Source organism: Mercenaria mercenaria, chromosome 12 (assembly GCF_021730395.1).
Source record: "Mercenaria mercenaria strain notata chromosome 12, MADL_Memer_1, whole genome shotgun sequence".
In the NCBI taxonomy this organism is placed as follows: Eukaryota; Metazoa; Mollusca; class Bivalvia; order Venerida; family Veneridae; genus Mercenaria; species Mercenaria mercenaria.
In genome coordinates, this window is record NC_069372.1 from 33,434,187 (window position 1) to 33,457,906 (window position 23,720).

Sequence of the window (23,720 nt, forward strand, 5' to 3'; positions counted from 1 at the left end):
ACTTTAACGACAAGATGACGTGGAACATTATATGGACGGTCCAGACCACGTTTTAGTACGATCCCAAGAAACTTTAACGACAAGATGGCATGAAACATATACGGATGGTCCAGACCACGTTTAGCACGATTCCAACAAACTTTAACGACAAGATGGCATGGAACATATATGGCGGTCCAGACCACTTTTTAACACGATCCCAACAAACTTTTAACGACAAGATGGCATGGAACATATATCGACGGCCCAGACCACGTTTAAACACGATCCCAACAAACTTTAACGACAAGATGGCATGGAACATATATGGACGGCCCAGACCACGTTTTAACACGATCCCAACAAAATTTAACGACAAGATGGCATGGAATATATACAAACGGCCCAGATCATGTTTTAGCACGATCCCAACAAAATTTAACGACAAGATGACATGGGACATATATGACCGGTTCAGACCATATATTTATCACAAAGCTTAAGGAGATATAAACGGTGCAGACCACTTTGCAATTTCAAATCATGTTAGGAACATAATTTAAGGGCGACTGGTGCTATCCGACTGGTTATCGGGCTTTTTGCGAGATATTATACCTGTAACATTGTTACCGGATATCTGGACATGAAAACTGCAGACTTTATATTTAATGTAAAGATTTTAAAATTACTATATATTATACCATATTTATTCGTAAGTAGTATACTGTGCATATTTTAAGTATTCTTCGAACTATAGAATTGTAGAATTAACAGTTGTTTACGACAATTTTGATGTTATGCCTTATTTATTTCAGGCAAAAATACATTGTTATGAACCTCATGTTTTGGCACAGGCGACTGATACTACTTCTGGTGTGATACTTCTAGATATCCTGCAAAAATTTTCCTTTAGCTAACATACGTTTTCTTTTGTTAAAATAAAACAATACTAAGTGCAGTAGAACTAATACCGTTAAACAAATTAAACGTAACGGACGTTATGTGGTTTTGTAGTTCCACAAGACGAAATACTAGTACCACACGAGGAACGTGAAATCTTATTAAAGCTTTGAACATTCACGCTATCGTCAGGATATTCAGTATTTTCACAGTTAACTTCTTCACACAAATGTATATGAGTTTGCATGAAAATAAAGTACTTGTATAAATGTACTTATTCGAACTAAGTCTGAAGTAAATTTCTAGCTCTGCCTTACAATCACCATCCCAGTCGCCCACTTTCTTACAGACAGAAGAATACTAAGAATCATAAATGAGCTTTAATGACACGCTGATAATGTTTTGATGGCATGTCTCGATGCTATTTGTGTATTTTGTATTTTAGTGCATAAGAACAAGAATAAGAAAATTCCAGACGAAAAACCAATGACAGAAAACATCTTGAAGTGCTGAGTTTTGCACTAAACGCCCCTTTAACTCAGTAGAACGAGGACTTTTTTGTTTAATGTCGTCTGCAACAGCAAGAGAACAATTTGCTTTGGAAACGGTTTATATCAATTGGAACATTAAGTTATTGTTCGCTTGTTTTAGGGTTAACGCCGTTTTTAAACAGTATTTCAGTTTTTGTAACGGCGGGTAGTTAACCTAACCAGTGTTCCTTGATGCTGTACCAGTACAAACCTTTTCTCCGCAAGTAACTGCCAACTTCTCCATGGAGGACAAATAATTTTAGAAACAATGTGTTTTTTTTATCAAAGCGTCATGGAGAACATACGCTTCGCTCGAGGATCGAACCCACGACCCCGCGTTTATCTTAATAAAATTTACGAACATTTATCCTTGATATCTTGAGATACTGTTTTATCTTTTCACCTAGCAGCATATATTGCTTAAAGATATTCCTCATTTTGAGTTCAATATGTGTTGAATCAATATGATTATGCCTGTAAATTACAGACCTATCTAAGTTAATAAATAGTCTCAAATCACATTCTTGAAGCCTTAGCGATATCTTATAAAAGATTGGCTTTTTATTAGCGGTCTGTCTTTTATGCTTCTGTTCAATATAACCGAGACTGAGAGATTTGTGGCTATGACCTTATTTCAAACGGTATCCACGTTCATAAATGATACACACAGACGGTCATAAATACATGAATTCATGTGTCACATTTGTAACAAAACGTTTAGTTCCGATTCAGATACTTATCTTCGACATGCGTCGTCTCTACATTTCCACAGATCTAGCTTGACTTAGATTTAAATTGATTTTAATGGCTTGTTAATGTCGAAGCACATGGTATAGTACATATACTGTGGCATACAATCGACAATTAATTATTTAGAGTCTTTTTCGCTAATTTCGACCGATTAGCTTGTTCTCTTAGCTTGCAATTGTCTGGTGTTTATTGCACAAACATCATGGTAAAACAAACCCAACACGGTACTCTAAAAGTTCGGTCTTTTCTGTTGTTTTCAAACAAAAGCTCCGCAAATCGGGGAATATATACCCGAAGTGTATGGTCAGAGAAAGTGGAAAAATATGTCTCCCTAATAACGTTATTGTTGGTCGATTTATGCAAAACTATTTAATACGTCTATTTTAGATGCATTAAGAAAGTCAGATAATATATGTAAATTTGTGTATTTAAATGCATTACAACACAATACATAGAATTAAGAAATTAACTGTAGTTCGTCTCTGACCTAAAGACATTTTTATTTTGTAAACGTAAAAATCCGGAGGGAATTCTTTATACAGCTGTTTCCTAAAATCTATAATAACAATAGTTGTAAAATGAATTGATAGTGTAGCCAGTTTTCGCTATAAACGAAATGGGCTTAAATTGCGTGCCGAAGTTTGCCAGCCAATATTTTCTTTGTTTTTTTTTTTTTAATTCAGTTAAGATAATTTTCTTTTTTTGTTGTTTTCAAATTACCTGAATTTATTTGGAGATTTAGTTAATCTTGTTTTGTTAAAAGGCTAAGCTGAAAACGTTTCCAATCTTTGTAAAATACTTGGACATTTTTTTTATACCTCTAGCATTGCCGTTATACTTGTATCTCGTCGAAGATACGAACAAATAATGAGCTTAATATGGGATTTTATATTTCTCTGTAAAACCACTTTCCATGGGGATTATGTATGCATGGACAAAAAACTTTGAAATACAAGAAGGATTTGAACCATGGACCGATATATCTTGTGTATGTTTTATCATTTTTACTTTCAAACCTACCACCGATCAGATGACACAGTTTTGTTAGAAGTCATAGCATAGTACTGTTGATACACATAACATGTTAAATTTTATATTCTAGCATGGTTCGATTTGATTTCCAGTTAAACAAAGAAGGAAACCAACCTCTGTATATTTATGAAATAATATATCCCAGTGGTTTGTCTTTCAATAAAATCATTGTTTGGAGTTTATCTGCGCCCATATGTTATAATAATACGCACAATGATTTTATTCAAGAGCAAATCGCTGTTTTAGATATATTATTACGATTCTAACACGTTATCAAAGATCATTTTGTACGTCCTTGACGATATCCGTCAAATATTTGCCTGACTTCTGTTGACTTCTTTTCCAGCGCGCCGCTATGCCGTTTAATGTTATGACGTAAAAATTGTGACGTCAGAAAAATGAATTGTTGAATAATAACACACAGTTTTCTGCCTTCTTTGTTTAATAGGAAAACAAAACGGGTCGCGTTAGAATTAAGAAATAATAAATCTGTTCCTATATTTTATCAGTTAATAAAATATGGGCAGGAGTTTGGATGCGTAATAATTAAATCACGAGTGCGTAGCACGAGTGATTTAATTATTCGCATCCAAACGACTGCCCATGCTATATTAATTGATAAAATTATTGGAACAGATCTATTATTTCGATTCTAACAACGCAAATAATTCGCATTTTACAGTACTACATTTTCAGCGTAATACGTCATTCGGGTCATATGCTGTTACAATTTACCCCCTATGGTCAGAAAATGTTGCATAGCCAATGGAACGTATAGATATTTGTTTCTTTTTTATCAGAATTTTGAGAAGTATTTATGAATTAGTAATCTAACAGCTCGCAAACTAATTATGAACAGAATCATCAAATTAGGCGAGTTGATCCTGTGATACGAGTTACAAGCTTAATAATGACGGCACATCATTATGACGTCATACTTCATGTCATACATTTATGACGTCACCGCTGAATCATAATTAAGCTAATTGAATTCGCTCGTAGAGATCAAAACGTGTTTTACAGTCCTACACATAGGTCAGTATGACTTTTTATCATATTTATGTTTTTGAAATGCTGTTTTCAACCGTTTTGCCCTGAAATAATTCGTATGTAATGGAACTGAAGTTGAATCTCTCACAATCATAGGGGGGTGAAATGTAACAGCCAACCATATTTTATCGTAGATTCATGTATAGGCGATTTCGCTATATGTTTATATAGCAATTGCTGCGGATCGTGTTAGAATCTGCGATAAACAACGGTTGACGCGCGGACCGGTAAGAGAGCATTATGACGTCAATTATGACGTCAAATTGTCGCATAACGTCTAATACATTACTCCTTGGGAAAATTAATTTTATCATTAATATTTATCAAAATATGTCAATGAGCATGTCAGAGCATGTCAGAATGAAAACAATCAAGGCCTCCTTGTGATTTATCGTCTAATTTACCACGGTTCATCGTTCAGATGCTTCAAGTATTTAACCACTCCGGCAAACGTCCTCGTGGTTTAATTCCTACACATCTGAACTCTGAACCGTGGTAAATTAGACGATAAACTACTTGAAGACCTTGACTATTTGTTAATAAACATCAACCATAAATTATGTAGACAACCTTTTTATTTTCAAATATGCCAGTTGGACCTAGTATACATTTACATGTAGATATCTGTGACTGTTACTTATGTAAATATCGATACTATTTCTATATGTTTATATATGTGTGTTTTGCTCTTCGTAACTGGACAAATGTAAGGAATATAAGAATCTATGTATTTTACTTAAAGGGACTGGCCTCCAGATCGTTCGACAACAAAAAAGACGATGTTTAGATATCTGGAAATAAATGCTATATTTCTTAAAGCGGCATGCCTCTAGATCGTTCGACAACAAAAAATATTTTTTTAGATATCTTGAAATAAATGCTATATTTCTTAAGAAGGCTTTAAAACTTAATTACTGACAAACTTTATGTTACGGAAACCCATGAGAATTTGTTGTTTTTACTACTTTTTACGATGAAAATCGAAAAGCGTTTGTCACGCTTTTACTCCAGGTAAATTGTCTGGATTATACATATCTATGTTTTGAAATCATTATTCACTACTTCAGCTATAGCGCTATTGGTTACGACGACGGTAAAATGTCTTTATTGCCGCGGCGGTCCAGGGTTCGATTCCCGACGCGGTCACCTGTTTTTTCTTGATCTGGAAATTTTAAAATATTTTAGAAACAAAAACTCATATTCAAATGTTCATAATATGACCAAACTTCAATTTGAGAGAAAGATTATTTTAGCCAAATCTGGCGGTCAGTGCCTTTAATGTTAAAATAATCAATTTAGGTAGAAAAGACTACACAGATACACGTAGATTTAGTGTTTCTCTTAATGTTCTTACTTCTGCAAAAACACTGAGTACATGCGTTTTTGGTTCTTAAGGTTTGTTTTTTATATAATTATATAATTATATAGGAGCATTTTTGTGTTTTACATGCCATGCCTTTTGTTGCTATTGCGTGTCTTAGAGATTCACCTGGCGGAGATTACTTTTATTTACACTTTCCCGTGAGTTTGGAACATAGTGGGGGTAAGAGTGAGGTTGGGTGCGCACTATAAACAGGTTTAAGCTCCCCAGTGGTGTTTTTGCCACTGACCGTTCCAAGGCATGCCCTACTGTGTTCCCTTATTTGTTCGTTTTGCCCTCGTGTGTCTTCTTTGTAAGTAGGTGCGCGCGTGTGTGCGTGCGGCTGCGCGTGTGTGTACGTGCGAGTGTGTGTGCGTGTGTGTGTGTTGGTAGTGTGCATATCAGTGTGCTGTGAGTTTTGTTTTTGGGAGGCTGCGATTTTGGAGCATGGCATTCCCTGTTGGATATAATCATTGTTTTTTTACTTTTTGTGCAAGAAAACAAGAAAACCTGTATTAATGGCAAAAAAAAATCAAAATTTAGATAACAAGCTGTTCATCAAGATCATCAAGAAATCGAAATGCATGGCATGTATATTCTATATCATTTATGCGGAAAAAATGTTCGACACTTGTTTGACTTCATAAAATTAAGAAACCTAACCATATGTTTTAGTTAAATCCAAGTCATTTTAGCTATAAGTATGTGTTTCTTAATGGAGCATATAGGCGTCTTAATTTTTTGGTTGTATTGATAATTTGTTTGTAAAAAGAACTTTAAATACATTTTGTCTCGAATAACTCGATTACATTCTTTAGTTTCTAATTTCTTCATGAACGTATGTTATTACATGCAAATTGATTTTCGAGTATTTTAAATAACTTACCATGTAATGTCAATATAACGTCTTACTCACTAATACAGATTTTGTTATGGATTATTATATATCAATAAAAGAATCTAACTGAATTTGAAACGACTACAACTGATATTTAGTATTATTCAGTAATTAAAGTAATCTTACCTCAAAGCACAATTCAATGCTTTCCATATACAAACAGAATATGGATTAAACACAAGATGGATTAAACAAGCACAATATGTATCAAACCGATACTTTTATTTAAACCAATATTGGTCATTGGAACAACTTTCTTTCTATTGTGAAAATGTAACAGACATAAAATGTTCGATGAATCTTCCAATACTCACTGTATAGTAATTACACCGATAGGCCTATATTGTAGTAAATTGTTTGCTGATTTCTATCTTTAAGCACATACCTTTTGGCTTAACAAATTATTGTGTAAATAGTTTTCATTCTAAGGTCCAAATTATTCGATATAAAAGATCACATCAGTCAGTGTTAATTAGTACTGGAACTGTGCAGATTATGTCCTTCAGGCAACGAAAACGAGACTCAACATTCTTACAAATGCATCATTAAGAGAAAAAATGCAGAAATATTTTAATGGTTTCTTACCTGGTATTTTTGAAAGGGAAAATAATCTGAAATCAGTCACTTGTACATTGTATGAAGTTTGTAACGGTTTGGATACAACTTATCAAAGAATAGTTTACAGAGTGTAATGGTTTGAATAATAACCAAAGTCACATTAAAAGATTAAAGTGGTTGATAAAATTGAATGCAACCAATTTCTGGGACATAAGAGGTCGTCTTAAGATGACCTTATTGTTGTTAGATATGAGGTGTGTAACTATGCATATGTTTGTATTTATAACATGTATGGAAGAGGAACGCAAGTTCAATTCCAAAGTTACGAAATAAATTATCTGTTCTGTTCTGTTCATATAAAACTAAACATGGCTTTAACATACACTTTCCCATCTCTACCAAGCACCATACTTATTCAGTTTCGATGAAGTTGTTAGGTAAAAATCTTATATAAGGATATTAGACATGCGACTCAGGGAAGTCAATTATAACAATAGCTTGGATTTTTCTTTTGTTTTGGATTAAGTGCCCTTTTTCGGCACACTGTTTATTTTTAGCTGGCAGTTAACCCCACAGGTTTTCCTAGAAATATACCATTACTGACCTGGTCTCCGCCATTAATTACCTACTTAAAGAGTTGGAGACCGAGTGATTTCAGACATAGTATTTTTATCAATTCTTCATAGACATCAATTACTGTGGCTTATGGAACAACAATTTCTTGAAAAGACATGCAGACATACTGCTTATAGTAACATCATTAAATAAACGAACAACAAAGTAAACAAATAACACTGATTAACATACAAGTTCTTATATGAATGTAAACATGTTGACATAAAAATACTATACAAGTCGGTTTCAAATTTTTACTTAGAAGCTAAAGCTAATACCTTAAAATGAGAAATTAAAACCGGAATTTTACCCATCCAAACATAATTATACTAGAAACTTTCACGAGTACTTCCGTTTATTTATTAGTTTGATTACACCAACAGTAAAAGATGAAATTTTGGACCATTTCTCCAAATGATCAGATTGTCATGCCAATGTGATTAACGGATAATTACTTCCCTGGTCGTTACAGCGACTTTTGTAACATTTGAAAAATATTTTCAGAAACGTACATTGTAATCTTCGTGTTTATGTTTTGAACGTCCATATTGGACAGATATATAAGCTAACGGCCACCAGATTAGTTACCATACATTGATACGTACAGGATAATTATCTTGGAAAATAAGCAATGAGACTTCAATCGACAGACTAAAAAAACTACGGTCCAATCGATTATAAGTACATTCTACTGAGCGTTTCAGTACACTATTCAACGTCATGTGTTTTTTTTTGTTATTTCACTGTAAACCTATTTCTCAAATAACTTTTCATTAGAAATTTGGCGATACAGCCGCGTGAGTGTTAGTTAGAATAACATGTTTTTGTTGAATGTAATCAAACTGTAGTTCCTGATTATCTTACACTGCTTCTTTTTGTTCTTAAGATAGTACAGGCAAATTATCTTGATGTGCATATTAAACAAAAAAAAACGTCTGCAAATTTTTTAACTGTTGCCCGAAATTCTGACGTCGATTGAATATGCTCCAAGAAATTGTGAAACATGATCACGTTATGAACTCATGTAAACATAAACACATGTATACAAAGCTTTGAATAAAAAAAAAAAGAAAAAAAAGGAAAGATTGAAACAAATACTTGTCAGTTTTTAAAGTCGTCCTGTAATTCCTAGAAGTTGTTTTCAATACGAGATGAATCGTTTAACATGGTGTCAAAACAATTTCATACATTTACTGATTAGCAGTTGTTACGGTCTGAACTTGCTCAGATGTTGTGATGAATAGAAATAATGCAAAACATGTCATGCAATTGAAATGTAATAAATTGAAATAATTATCATCTCTCTAACGATTACATCATACTTATACTGTCAGTTTATGTGACGCAAAGTACCGGATTCGTATCTTGCCATTGATAATAAAAGAAAAATGGCTTCACTATTAAAGATTTTCTGCTCTGTGTTTACTTTGTTAATGCGTTTGTCTTCTTGCGCAAGTATTGTATATATAGGTAAACGGGTTGATGGAAATTTTCGAGGGATTGTAGGCGGAAAGAAAGACAATCACTGCAGCTACATATACCAGCCGATATATCAAAAGATGTGGATGGACCAGTGTCATGCCAATGAGTGCGATTATCGTCTCTCATACGTGAGAAGTATACTTTTTTTGCCTCTTCACGTATATATAATAACTTATGGTAATCGTTCGGTCAAAAAGGCCACTACGTTTGTTTTGTTAAGGAGTAAGTTTTTAATTAATAGAGACATTAATAAGAAAGTGAATCGATTCATTGTATTTCTTAAACATTTGAGGCTAATCTTCATGCGTTTATTAGGAAGTGAATTAAATACAACAGAAATAGCTTTGATACGTACATTGAAATGTTATTTCACGATTAGGTGGCCATCTTTTGTGACGATACATGCTTGAAGATGCTTTAGTATTTATAACTCGGACTAACGCTCTTGTGTTTTCATTCCTGCGCAATGAACTCCGGTAAATGAACTGTGGTAAATCAGACGGCAAACTACGCCAAAGCTTTGGTTATTAGATAAATATGATAAATATGATGTAATGTCTACCTTGACTACAGCATATGAATAAAACAGGATCATTATTATACAAAGTACCCTTTTACAATATTTAAACCCAGTCACATCAGACAGGCTTTAGGATGATAAACGTTTACTGCCTAACTTCTCTGCATACAATATACGATTTATAGAAGCTTCATGTTAACTTTATGAAATTGACTATCTCGGGCCGCACATATTCAGACATGTTAATTTTTTTTGTCATGTCTTTCAGATTTACGTAATTCTGTAATATCTATTGATTGGTTGCTACCATTCTCAACCAGAAAAAGTAATTTTGCGTTGAGATATGCAAATAATGTGACTTCTGTACAACGGCAGTAAACCGTTGAGGTGACTTACGTACATTGCATTGTATCGTGCTATTGATTACTACCATTCCCAGCCAGAAAAAGAATGCATGTCGCAAGTTTTGCGTTGAGATATGCAAGTAATAGGACTTACGTACATCGAGAGTAAACCGTTGAGGCTGCATCCGTAAGTTACATTGTATAGTGCTTTTGATTACTACCATTTCCAACCAGAAAAAGAAATCATGTCGTTAGTTTTGCGTTGAGATATGCAAGTAATGCGAATTATGAACGTTTGGAGTAATCCGTTGAGGCAGCATATATACGTTGCTTTGTATAACCTTGTCACCGCCTCCTTAAAAGTGCGTATGCGTTTACGAACATACAGAGACAGCAGTGAAGATTTGCTGCTTGTTTGTACTTAATGAAACTAGAAATAATCATGGATACATGTTGTCTGCCTTTGAATGAAGTCTTTATTTGGCCTTTTTGTGCGCATTTATTTCTCGGTGTCGGTTTTATTAAATAATGTCGCATATTTGCCTCAAAGGCACATTTAATAAATTTTGATTGTTTTTATTTTTTTAATCCATTCATTGGTATTGCATTATTATGTAAAAAGGCTTTACGTTAACATCAGCGTAAGACAAACATAAAGAAATTTATGATTTCACCTCCATGTTTATTATTTAAGTTTTCGCAAGTGACAACGAAACAAATATATTTGTATGAATATGAAAGATGACAGTTTTAACGTTTTACCAGTGGTTTAAGTTGATTTGTATCAATTAAAAAATCTAACACGATCCGCAGCAATTGCTATATAAACATATAGCAAGAATCTACGATAAAATATAGCTGTTCCATTTCACCCTACTATTGTAACATGACTGTAAGATTCTACTCTGCTTCCGTTATATGCTGACTAAATACTCGAAAGAAATAGATAAAGCGAAGAGCTAACTCCAAAAATATACTTTTTACTTCAAAACTAACATGTTTCGTCCATTGGACTTCATCAGAGTATAATAACTAAATACTCGAACATTTTAGTGCTAAGTAGTAGTAATTATAATACAAAGAACATCATATTTTCTGAAACAAACAATTTCTAACTGATAAATTTATTTTAAACACTATGTTCCGGTAAGTTTCAAGTTCAAAATCAGTGCATCCATATCTGGTCGTGTACGTATTTTACAATTTCTGCGTTGTAGGCATCACAAATGTCAACTAGATTCTAAACTTGAAGTGTTAACGTGGTGTATTTGCCGCAATGTTCTGGTGTGTATATTGCAATGTCATCATACGTGACATGTACTATTTTTAGAATCCGTGCATAGACTACATAAACTTTAAATAAATTAATTCCTTTTGATTTCTTTTATATCAGACCTTACATGTTATTGAAAATAACATTTACACAACAGTAACTACTTGATACTTTTAATTAAAATTTACTGGACATCGAAAAATCCTGTTATGCAACACTTTCCAGTCGAGGGGAGGTGTTTCTACCAGCATTTAGTAAAGTTTTTAGCACACAGTATAAATTTATATACACCTTTTAAAATGCTTTGACAGTGAAAAATACAATTTTCAGGTGCTAAATGAAATAGTTGAACGGATTGTAAAATCAGTCGTAATTATTGATAAGTAGACAATAAAATTAAATACCACAGATGTTTCAATCATTTAGGTAATGAGGAATATGGCAATGTATCTTTGTCATATATTCTTAGTTTGGCTCATGGTGTTAAATTGAAAATTCGTTTCATCTACTGTCATAAAAAACAACCTTTTTGACTGGCCTTAAGTCCATTTTAGCATTCGTGATATTTTCATAAAAATGACGACAAATACCGTGATTTATCACTCTGATGTCGTGGTGAGCAGTTGATTAATACGAGGTACAATAATAAATCAAGGCAGCAGTATGTAAAATATACTATAACAGAGGACTTGTATATTATTGACCAATGTCATAGTAAATGTGTATGCTTTCCTTACGTCAAACGTCGATCTCACTTCAGTACATTTTCTTACAATGGAATTATTCTATTAAAGTTCTTACCATAAATCTGCATTCATGACACTCTAATAGTGTTATTGATAGATGATTTATGACAAAACAGCTCAATCAATTGTGTGTAGACGCATTTATATATATAATCCAGACATTCTGAAATAAACTAATTTTCACGCACAAACGAAAGAACGTGAACAATATTGTTGAAATTGTTATTGCTCTAACTGCAGAGTGAATCTCGGATTTTCTTCTTCTACTGTTACTAAAAATCAGTAAAATGCTCCCCGATGTATTTTGAAATAAAACATGCATTTTAAATGGGAAATATTGATGTAAATATAAAAAGGAGTCCAGTCTGGATTTGTTCATGTAATAGAAAGTAGTTAAAATCTTAGAAACGCAGCAGACGCACAAATATCATAAATACTCCTGAGCGATCCTAACGTAAAAGTACATTCTGAAACGATCTTTATATCAAATTAAAATGTGGTAGCATGACTGAAATTGTTGCAACTTATAATTAAACGTTTTTACCTCAACACCTATTTGAGTTTATCCATGTACAAACACATCCATGCTTTATCTCCTGTTAACATACATGTTTGACATTGATATTTATCTACAGATACGCATCGATTAAATAAAAGTTTCTCCTAGTCTCGTATCATTGCCAATACTGGGTTACACTAACTCTTGAGCGGAGCTTTTTCCATTGTGAAAATGCCACAGAAAAAAAAGTTATCTGAATCTTCCGATACAGGTACGTTAAATACACTCCGCTGGGAGAAAAGTTGAAATTTATATGTAACGATACCGGTGGAGGAGTATTGAGTGCTACGGGCTCAATGATCTTCATTTTCGACTGCATTAAACATCTACGTAGTTCGTGAAAATCTTGCATTATTGGATAAACATTAATATTGTATGCACATTTATAAAGCTCAGTTTCTTTTGGGGTTGTTATTGTTGAAAGATGCTTTCTAAGTATCTTGATTTCATGTTTTCTACAGGATTGGTGAATACCCTGCTCATAGGCATCAACACTAGATCATTGTGTGCGAACTTTCTTGTAAACCTTTAGACGTATCTAGACAATGCGTAAGGTAAAAAGGTTACTTATATAAATCGAAATATATTTACTTCTTGCCAACTTATTCTGTGAGTCGAAACTGATTGAATAATTATAAATATTGTTCTACAAATAACATGTTTGATATAACGTAACTGAGGACTTCGTCATGAAATTGCTATCTGTTATCTGACAGAACAAACATGATTCAGTTTTCAGCTATTTACTGGTAGAAACGTTAGACAAAACTAATTATTTATTGCTATTGAAACAAGAAAAGGACTGTAATCATGGTAATGTATAGTAAAAAATCTGAACCTGTATCCGATCTGAATAATGCTAAAGTAATACACGACTTTGCATAGAAAACGTTAAATGTCCATCTTTTAATATAAAAACCTTTAGAGGGCTGGATTAAAAAATACTTGTAGGGGCAAAAACAAATAAACATGCGATTTTATCAATTTGAATATTTAATTACACGATTTACAATAGGTTCCTATCCTGGTTACAAGGTTTAGTAAAAACTGGATGATTTTGTTTTATTGACAAACACTGTCTGCGTAATATCATAATTATGAAAAAAGGTCATACTTTTGTTTTGTACCAACGAAATGACTTTACCTTTTTACTTGTGTATAATACTAAACAATTTTCATTAAATAGATTAAATTTACGGTTATGGGAATATAATGTAACGGGATAAAACAAATTATTGTGTTTTGTCTATATACAATATCCTAAAATATAAAACGTCTATTAATACTGCTTACCTATTTGTGGCTTTCTATAGATCCTGTCCGGTATATCGAATATACTAGGTCTTGACATGAACAAGGTTATAATCATTTTTTCATAATTTACTGCTAGCACTGTTATTAGTTCTAGGGGCGGCAGCTATTGAAATATGGGAACAATTTCTCGGTATGACGTTAGTTTAGTTCTTGCGAAGTATCAGAAAACTGTGAAATATGTAATAAATGTTCATGGAAAAATGTTATAGAACAATTTGTATTAGAACACTCATTATTCAAACAAATTGGAGATAATGCATAACATCAGCGCATATGTAATTACCAAATCTATGAGAGGAACCTTTGGAAGCGAAGCAAGCCTTATTCTGTCTGGAATACGGATAAATTGTCTCACGTGTTGTAACGCAGTTGGAAACATAAGAAACACATTTTTTGGGTAAGATTTAACGTCGCACACAATTATAGGTCATATGGCGACTTTCCTTCTTTGGTGGTGCAGGAAGACCCCAGGTCCCTCTCCGTGCATTCATCACGAGTGGGCACCTTGGTTGAACCACCGATCTTACTTAAGCCAGCTGGATGGCTTCCTCACATGAAGAAGTCAACGCCCCGACTGAGGCTCGAACCAACATGGATGAGGGGCAAGTAATTTGAAGTCAGCGACATTAACCATTCGGCCACGGAGGCCCCAGAAACACATCTATGACATAAATACAAAAAATGCATATATGACACTGTTTAAGAGAACGGATCACTTTCTAATGACATATACAGACGCTATTTTTTTTAGAGGAGATAACTCTTGGGGCTTTTCATTTTTAAAAAAAAAAATATTTGTCCCTGTTCTTCTTAAAGCATACGAGGCAATCAGACCGTAGACAGATAGGCGAAATAAATAATAGAAATGATTTTGAAAATATATAAAATATTAACTAGTCGTTAGCCAGACTACTTTTGAATGAATGGTGTAACGAAAAACCTGTTTTATACATCCTTTCATGGAACTAAATTACACTCTTTATATAAATCGGTTAGTCAAATCAATGATCCGTCGTATTCTATGTTCCGTAATAGTTCGTAACATTGTATTGTGTCTGTTTTCTATAACGTTGTTTTTATTACAGCCTAAGCAGACCAACAAAAACAATGTTACGCACCCCTAAGCTATATTCTCCATGTCCTCCATATAGTGTGCAATTGCTTTGGCTCTTCTGTTGTTTTTTTATTGTCATTTTTCAGTATGAATAGTACGAACTATTTCCCGTACATGGAAAAACTAACCCCTTCTATGCAATAACTAAGAGGAACAGTTTTATTTTACTAAAATTTGATTTGTTAGATATGCGATCAGTTTAAAACCACTTATTTATTAGTCATTTTATAATAATAATGGTGATAATAATAATCATTTTATTGTATATGTATACCGCGTAAAACTCTTTTTAATGTACATGTACTACATGTTCCATTCTATAATGCTTTAAAAAGCAATTCGTAACAAACGGACAATGCATTCCATTAAATCATAAAAATACGAAAACTCATTATAATTTAATTTTGACTGTACCACAGGGTCAAATAGTTTTGTAGTATTTGAAGGCATATATCACCACAAACTTAAAGCATATATAAAGCCCCATATAACAACGCGTTCAATCGATCTGAAAGCACGTACTTAATTAAACACTTTTCTTCGACTTATATTTCATACAATTTCACAGTGATATACACTCACCGATACAATCATTTAAAATAATATCATAGAAATATATTGCCTTTTCTCATAAACTTTGGGAGTCATACCGCTGTGTGGATGAAATGGTATAAATTTCGTTTAACCACTGAGAATGCATTATAATTATCACTATTGTTTGCATCAGTGCATGATCGAATTACCTATCATTCCTATGCCAAATGAAAATAAAAAGATTAGAATATGTTTGTTATGTTTTTTCTTTAACGTCTTACATCTTATTTATTTATAGATTACTCTATCACAAGAAAAATCTTAAAGCTTACTAAATATAGTCTCCTGGAACTAATAAATATGGACCTGGGAGGCAGACATTAAATGTAATCACCTTCATATAGGTATTCTTACAATGTTGAATTCTTCATACACTTTTGTATATAAAAATAGCTAAGAAATATGTACATATTGAATATGGAATGAGCTTCTATAAGATGCAAATTCCAAATATGCTATAAATATCAATAAACACACCCATTACATTTCACAGTAAAGTCACGAATTTCAATAGAAGAAGTAATTAAAGTATTCTTCCGTTTTTTCGTCTTCTGGTACTGTATCAGAATAAATAACTTGGCAAAAACACTTTTGAAATCAGTTAATACTGATGGCCTCTTAGGATTTTTTTCATTAGTGTTTCAGGTCATATCTAATATTCGTGACGGGTGTATCTATTCAAAGTCATCCTAACTCAAAACTTATTTCATTTTTTCCGTGTACAAACAAAATATGCTTTATCACTTTCCATAAAAATACAAATCAAAAGGTTCGTTTAATACCATAAAAATGTCACAAAAATGAACGTCTTATGAATCTCGCTTTACCTGATAATGTTATGAAATTTAGATGACTGATATAGACAGGAGTTGTCATCAGACAACGAATCACCCCGCAAAATAATACAAATTTAAAAAGAACAAGTGGATGATGGACTGTGAGTAAAACTTTTTGGACTGTGTTATATTTGATCATTGTGGGCAAAGAATACTTAAGGACAATATCAAGGAACTAACAGTTAACTTAATTATTTATTTGTTGTTTCTTACTGGTTGCACAATGTGAGGACGGGATGCTAATACTAAGGTTTAGGACAATATTAAGAAACAAAAGAAGATGAAAGTAAAGGATGGTGAATAATGTTATACTAAGAATCATCAAGAAACATAAAAACTAAAAGTAAAATAAAGTGTTGTGAGTGGGGATGGGATGGCGGTGGGGGGGGGGGGGGGGGGGGGGGGGGGGGGGGCGTATATAAACTATGGGAGAGGCAGAATATTAAGAGATAGTATCAAGAAGAGAACACACACATAAACAAAAGTAAGAAAGAATGTGGAGGTTCCAATGTTGGGGTTGATTTAGAGAGTACTTAGGGCGGAGTTGGTGTGGATGATGGATATTTGAAGACAATATGAAAACATAAAAATAAACAAAACATAGAGTGCAGGAATGATTTGGATGGAGGGTAGTAGGGCGGACGGGGACTGATGATTGGATACTTGGAGACAAAAAAATTTAAAAGTAAAACAAAAACTTAAGGCAAAAAAGATAAATAGTAAGGATTAGTTTTGGGATACCGTGGGCAGGGGAAGGTTACGGGACATAAAGAAGCAATTTAATTTCATGAAACAGTAAAAGTGTGGGTGAGGTAGGGTGGTTACTGCCGGAAGAGGCTGATGACGTGACACTAAGAGGCAACATCAAGAAAAAACTAAAATAAAAAACTCATTATTTGCCTTTGGTGGGTGGTGTAAAAAGGATAGATAGATATAATAAATAGAGTTATGTCATTCAGTTAGCATTACCGTGACATGAAGTGTGTGAGGTTTTATTTACTTGTGATATATAGCGACAAATCTATTAATTTGCTGACCATCGTTGACAAAACGGCTAAGTACAAGAAGTGGTATAATTTCATCAAAATGAAAGCAGGAGGCATTGGATTTATGTCATTCAGTTTGTATAAACATGACAAAAAATGTGTGAAGTGTTTTAGTTGTGATGTGTAGTTACTGACTTAGATACTACTTGTATAACAATTGCGAACAAATAATTTGTTGGAAAACAAATGGCTGATTACAAAAAAGGGCAATTTTACATGAAAATGACAACAAGAGTTATGGAACCTGATTTCATTCAGTTTGTACTATCATTGAATAGGCAAGTTGTATTCAGTTGTGATGAATAAAATCTGTGGAATGAGCCATCTGATAGAGTCAACAAGGTGTCTACACACAATCTACGCAATGGTTATGCAATAAGACCGAGCTCTTGTAATAGCCAAAAAGTAATGTGACACTTATTGTAGTAACTTAGTTAATTCGTTTCTGTGCTTGCACATATATTGAAGAAAGAAACAAACTTTGTAGCCCCAAAGTTTACGGTACACGGACAGAAAAATCACTATGACTTCATTTGTAAAGCAGAAAGACCTCATTTTGAAGGGACTGGGCCCAGACAGGCGAACAGGCATCTCTGTCTAATGTGTATACCTTATCCGATATGTTAAGTATACTTTTTATGTCGATAGAAGTGCTAAATATTTTGTGAAAGGATGTAACCATCGACTTTGGTGGAACAAGCTTTGGTTACTATATATCAAAAACCCGTTGTCTCTTTATCTAGAATACTTCACATTGTTCTGTTAATGCAGAAGGAAAGTTTAGTTCTGAGGTGTATTGATTTATAAACCGAACTTAATAGCGTTGTTGCACGATTTAAAATGTTTTTGTAAGAAGAACTGTCTTCTAAGGTTTGCAAACTAATTAAGCTCAAGTATTAATTTAAACATTTCAAAAGTATGCGAAGACTGACAAACACAGAAAGTTTTACTTTAATTAATTCTTATGAAACGAATTTGAAATATTCGGAAAATTCTAAAAAAGAGAATGCAACAGTTCTCAGTTATTTGGGTGCCGAATGATTATAAAATATTTGCAATAGAACTTGATAGGAGTTAAATCCTTTGTCATATTGACTGTAATGTGTAGCGGAAAATGTAATAATTTGTTCCAAACAATATCGTACAAATTAGACCTAAAATGTAATAACAGCAAGTGCGCAAAATAATAATAATATTATTATTAATAAGAAATAGAAGAAACAATTTCAATGTCATTTTATTTTTTTCAAATTTTCTATGTTCCTGAAGTGAAAATTGCTTTGTATTAAAAAATCGAAGGATAACGTATAGTATTACCAAGCCATTTTTATTTGTTCTCAAATCGGCCAGATTTGTATTTATGGCAATGGCATTGCATGTACACGAAGACTCGATTAAGCCCTGTTCATACGATTGCAAAAATATTGACTGGGTAATAAAGTTTGTTCCTGCAGAAGTGTGAAACTGCCAAAATTGCAGTTACATATTACATGCACATGTTGTGTATGTATCTATTGAATATAAGACGGACCAATGGTGTCCTTTTATATCTAGCCTTTTTTATCGTAGCTCAGTTTCTGCATCTTCGGTAAGGTCGGGAAGTGTTACTCCAGAACTATAATTCCTGATCTTGCTTATGAGTTAAAACAGACAATGACACTGTCTCCCTTTAGTAGCAGATTAAATCCTAGTTTATTAAATGTGATGTCCTGGGCTAGGATATGTGCCTTACCGCGACAGCCTGTAAAGCTTGCACAGCATTATGTGACCTATGATATTTTCAAAATATGTACATCTATAATTAACTGGCATTTATTCTTGTTTGCAGCAATCTCCATCAACGCACAGGTTTTTGTACCAAAAGCAGCACAAACGTAATAGGTTACGATTTGATGCCCATCACATGCGCAAAGCTTCAAAAGAAAAGATATAACTTTTTTTTTGTGTAAGTTCATTAAAAATAGCATTAGTAGTTTTGCAATTACTACATACTACTTACTATAAATATATATAATTGACATTTTATTTACTTCTTTTCCGATGCTACATATGCAGCTTGGGTGTACATGCCTATTTTGTTCAATACGTTTGATGCATGTCTGCATGTTACTGTACAGATAAAACTCGACATCAAAGTCAGATAAGAGGCCGCAATTGGATTAGTCCTCGCCTGAGGATCAAGTTTAGAGAAGTTCCATGAAGTTGTTCATGACAAAAAAATGTTTAAATACTTTTAGCATCGGCGGTCTCTTCCGCGATTAGGCAAAACATTTCAATAAAACTGTAAAAAGGTCCAACAAGGATGTATCAAATAAATTTTTGCAAAGATCGTTCAGGCGGTTCATGAAAAGTTGTTTACAGGTTCTTTTTATATGTTAAGCTCCTGTGATCCCCTTTAAGGGGCCAAGCGGAACCATTTAAACAAACTTGAGAGTTGTCTACATAACAAATTTGATTAGCATTTGTCAAGCAATTCTTGAGAATATGTTCCAATTTTTTGCTGTTTCATGAAAAGAAGTTGTTCTAGCTCTAGCTATAGAGGCCCCTTAACAAGATCAAGGGACACGCCTGAGCAACACTTAGAAAGAATCATAAAAGGATGCTACATTAAGCAACAAATTTGGTCTGGTTGCTACAGACCAAGTTCGGTGTAATTCTTACCAACAGTTCCAGAAAAGAAGATGTATAAGGAAAACAACAGACGCTTGATCATCCACTGGTACTAATAGCTCGAGCTCGCCCGAAGTTCAGGTGACCTAAAACAAAATGCTAGTTTTGTTCACTATAAAACACCTAGAATCATGTAAAGTTTAGACTGATAACAATCGACTCCTAACAATTGGTGACCTAAGTGTTAGTAAAACGGTATGATATATACATAAATGCTAATTTTATGATAACTTGATATGTATATTGTTCCAGTTAAAACGTATTATATTTCGTTTTATTCATCCTAATTAGGCAAAACATAAAAAAGAAGTAGATACTTTTCAATTTTCATGTTTTAAAGTGGTACAAAATACAGGGACCAAAAGCAAGGCCAATAAATGTAGCAGCAACATACATGTAACAGAATTGTAAATGCTTAAATAAATGCCCTTGGTACTGGCCTGTTTCTATTTCAAATTATTCATACAATACAACTTTCCCTTTTATACCCCTTTATTGTATTCCGTTGACGGTTCCTACTTCAAGACGATAACTTTTGTCTAGTTTGTAGCATAAACCATTTTTATTGAAGCTTCATGTCTACATTATACTTAAATCAGTTTAAAGTGGCTACATTACGTATTCAGATATCATGGAATTTGTCTGTAAAACTTCGCGTAAATTTGTATTATCTAGTGATTTATTTTTACCCTTTCTTACAACAAAAAGGTGCCATTGAATATTATTGCCTTATTTCCACATGAGTTAAGCAAATAACTCCTAAAATGGACTTATGTACACAGAGAGACAGGGAAGAGGATGCGCACTCTACCAAGTCTAATACGTATTTTACTTCTGTCGCGCTATGTCCTCTTCATTCACAAAAGACCCCTTTCATTGAAATGGAAGGAAAGTGCGTGCGACTTTTCTGAAATATTAATGTACGTTTAGTAACTGATAGAAAAACACTTTCTATTTAATGCAAATATAGCTGTTTAAATACTATTTCAACATAACTACTTCAACACGGGTTATGGTCATTTATTACCTGGCGCCAAATACATCTTAATAAAGCACTTGTATATTAATACCCTAACAAAAGCGTTATTTCAGTTGAAAACAAAACAAAACGACCCCCCCCCCCAAAAAAAAAAAAAAAAAAAAAAAAAAACAAAAAAAAAAAAAAAAAAAAAAAAAAAAAGACAAACAACAACGGAACAAAAATATATTGAGCAATTTTAACATAACTGACCAAAAGAGTAATTATACAAATTGCTCAAATGACACCAATTTCGTAATACTTTAGAGGCTGCAAATTTGTTTCAATCTTGATATCCATATAACCTCATGATAACTAAATAGCAAAAGGGGTAATTTAGACACGGTTGCAACATTTTACATTATATTACATGGTAGGCAACATCAGTATAATTACTCAACCAAACAGCTTCTCCATTATCGAGAAAAGAAAATTATTTAGAAGTAATTAATCTTTTCCCGCGATGCTCGTCAGTTTTATGATTGGGAAATGTTTTTGAACAGGTAATTTTGATTATTAAGATAATAATCACGCAGCAGGGTGTAAAACTCACGTTTTCATAGAATCTATTCAGTGTGGAAGAATAATCTTCGTTTTAAAAGAAATCCTCTTTTTAACATTCCTCTCACCAAGGCTGTTGTTACGTAATAAGTTTAGAACGTTTATATTATTGAAAGTAAGTATACTACGAGTATCTATGGACAAATTTACTTCAGGCCTATCCTTCTATTAATGCGAGACTAACTATCTTCTTTGCCGATAAATGTTTCTTGATGTTTAATTATGCCATAGAATTCTGTGATAGAAACTTTAATAAGGATGCAAAGAGAAGCTGATTAAAATTCGATTTTTTTCTCATGAGGCTGGAGTGTTGTAGAGTTTTACAGAAAATATTTAATTAACATAATTCTGACGATGTATTTAGAAGTATCTTAATATATTTTCAAAGCTTACTGAAAAAAGTCGAGAAGTAGATGATTCACAGATATGAATGTAAAATTTTTTTTTTCAGTAACAGTGTCTTATATACAATGTAGGAAACTGTCCAGTGAAATAAATAATCGAGGAAATTAAAGTTCATTCTTTGATAATGACTCATAAATTTATTTTATTATTTTTATTATTTGACAAATTGTTTGCTATTCTACTTCAACGTAACAAACTAAATACAGTAAGATATATATCAAGATTAAACAAGACAACAGCTCAGTTTTATAAAAACTGTTAGCAATTACTTATAATTAAACATAAGCCCACAAAATGAAATATTCGCTGTGTGAAGCTAATATAAACACTAAAAGCGGCTTTCGGTTATTACGAAAATTACCATGTATTCATAATTGTCATCACATTTGTCCATATATGACAACATAATAATATAACAATAAACGAAGTATGTATGTTTATGGCATTCTCCTCAATGTTCTCCTAAGTGGCAGCATAAATTACCTGTAAATTGTTGTTAATTAGTTAGTTAATTTGTATCAGTATCAACCAAGAATCTTGAAACAGCGAGTCACAATGAGAAACAGCCATGTTGAAGGAGTGCAGCAACTTGTACACAATCTAACTGCAGTACATGTATGGATATGTACATCAAGAAAATATGCTGAATAATGTGTAGACAATGCTCAACATATAGGAACCAAAGACCAAAAACGCAAAAAAAAGGAACAGTGTGGCCTGAACTGCAACGTTCAATGACATAAACATCACTAGATAGTAACGGGTGAAATGATGCATGTAAAACAAAGAAAGTTTCGATGAAAGATTGAAACTTGTTGGCTTTGTCATTATGCTGATATTATTTCTCGTCCTTTGAGATCTTGGAGTGTATTCAATATAATTTGGTAATAGAGTTCAGCTTGAGCCTGTTCTATGGGAGACGAGGGACGTTGCTGATTTCATTAGTTGTTCAGCAGAATTAAGAAAGCGGGTCTAATTTAGTTTTGCTTCATTACGTTTTTTATTCTGAGATTATTTTGTTTCGTAAGGAACAAATGTATAACGATTATCTTGAACATTCAAATTTTGTCAATTGCTTTTGAAAATGACAAAACTGCGAACTACCTAAACGGCCTGCAGTTCGGTCATAACACAATACACTATTTTTTTGATATATATAGAAACACGACAACAGAACACGACTATCTAATTCAATTTGGGGTATGAAGTCTGTAAATTATGTAATAAGAGGAAAACAACTCTAGTACGAGCTAATAAGCCGTAAGTTTGATATGAACTGTGTTTTCAACGTAACACAATAAAAGATCGTACGCACCTGCACGTTCTCTTAACATTATTCATTTTTTCATTGTTCTCACGGTTACCCCAGAATATGCTTTAATTGTGTCGTGTACAAAAACTAGTACCCTCTGTTTAACAGATACAAGACCAACTGTCTGAATACTTTTTAACAAGATTTCTTACCAAACTTGACTGCCCAACCTATTTTTGTCACTCGTTTAATTTTGATGATCGGCAGTCTTTAACGCGTATGCGTTTTTGTATAGATAACTTTATCTGTCAAAA

General features: G+C 33.1%; 1 protein-coding gene across 4 annotated transcripts in view; it reads right to left on the reverse strand.

The window, feature by feature from the left end:
• The window catches only part of LOC123535304 (protein unc-93 homolog A-like), a 135,710-nt gene that overhangs the window by 63,374 nt on the left and 48,616 nt on the right, over positions 1-23,720 (reverse strand). Inside the window, exon 1 of one of the 4 annotated variants that reach the window (XM_045317908.2) lies at positions 12,582-12,779. The exons of the other annotated variants lie outside the window; for them this stretch is intronic. The gene's annotated coding sequence lies outside the window, so the exon portion shown is untranslated. Of the gene's footprint in view, positions 1-12,581; positions 12,780-23,720 lie in introns of those variants that run through there. 4 annotated transcript variants of the gene reach the window in all.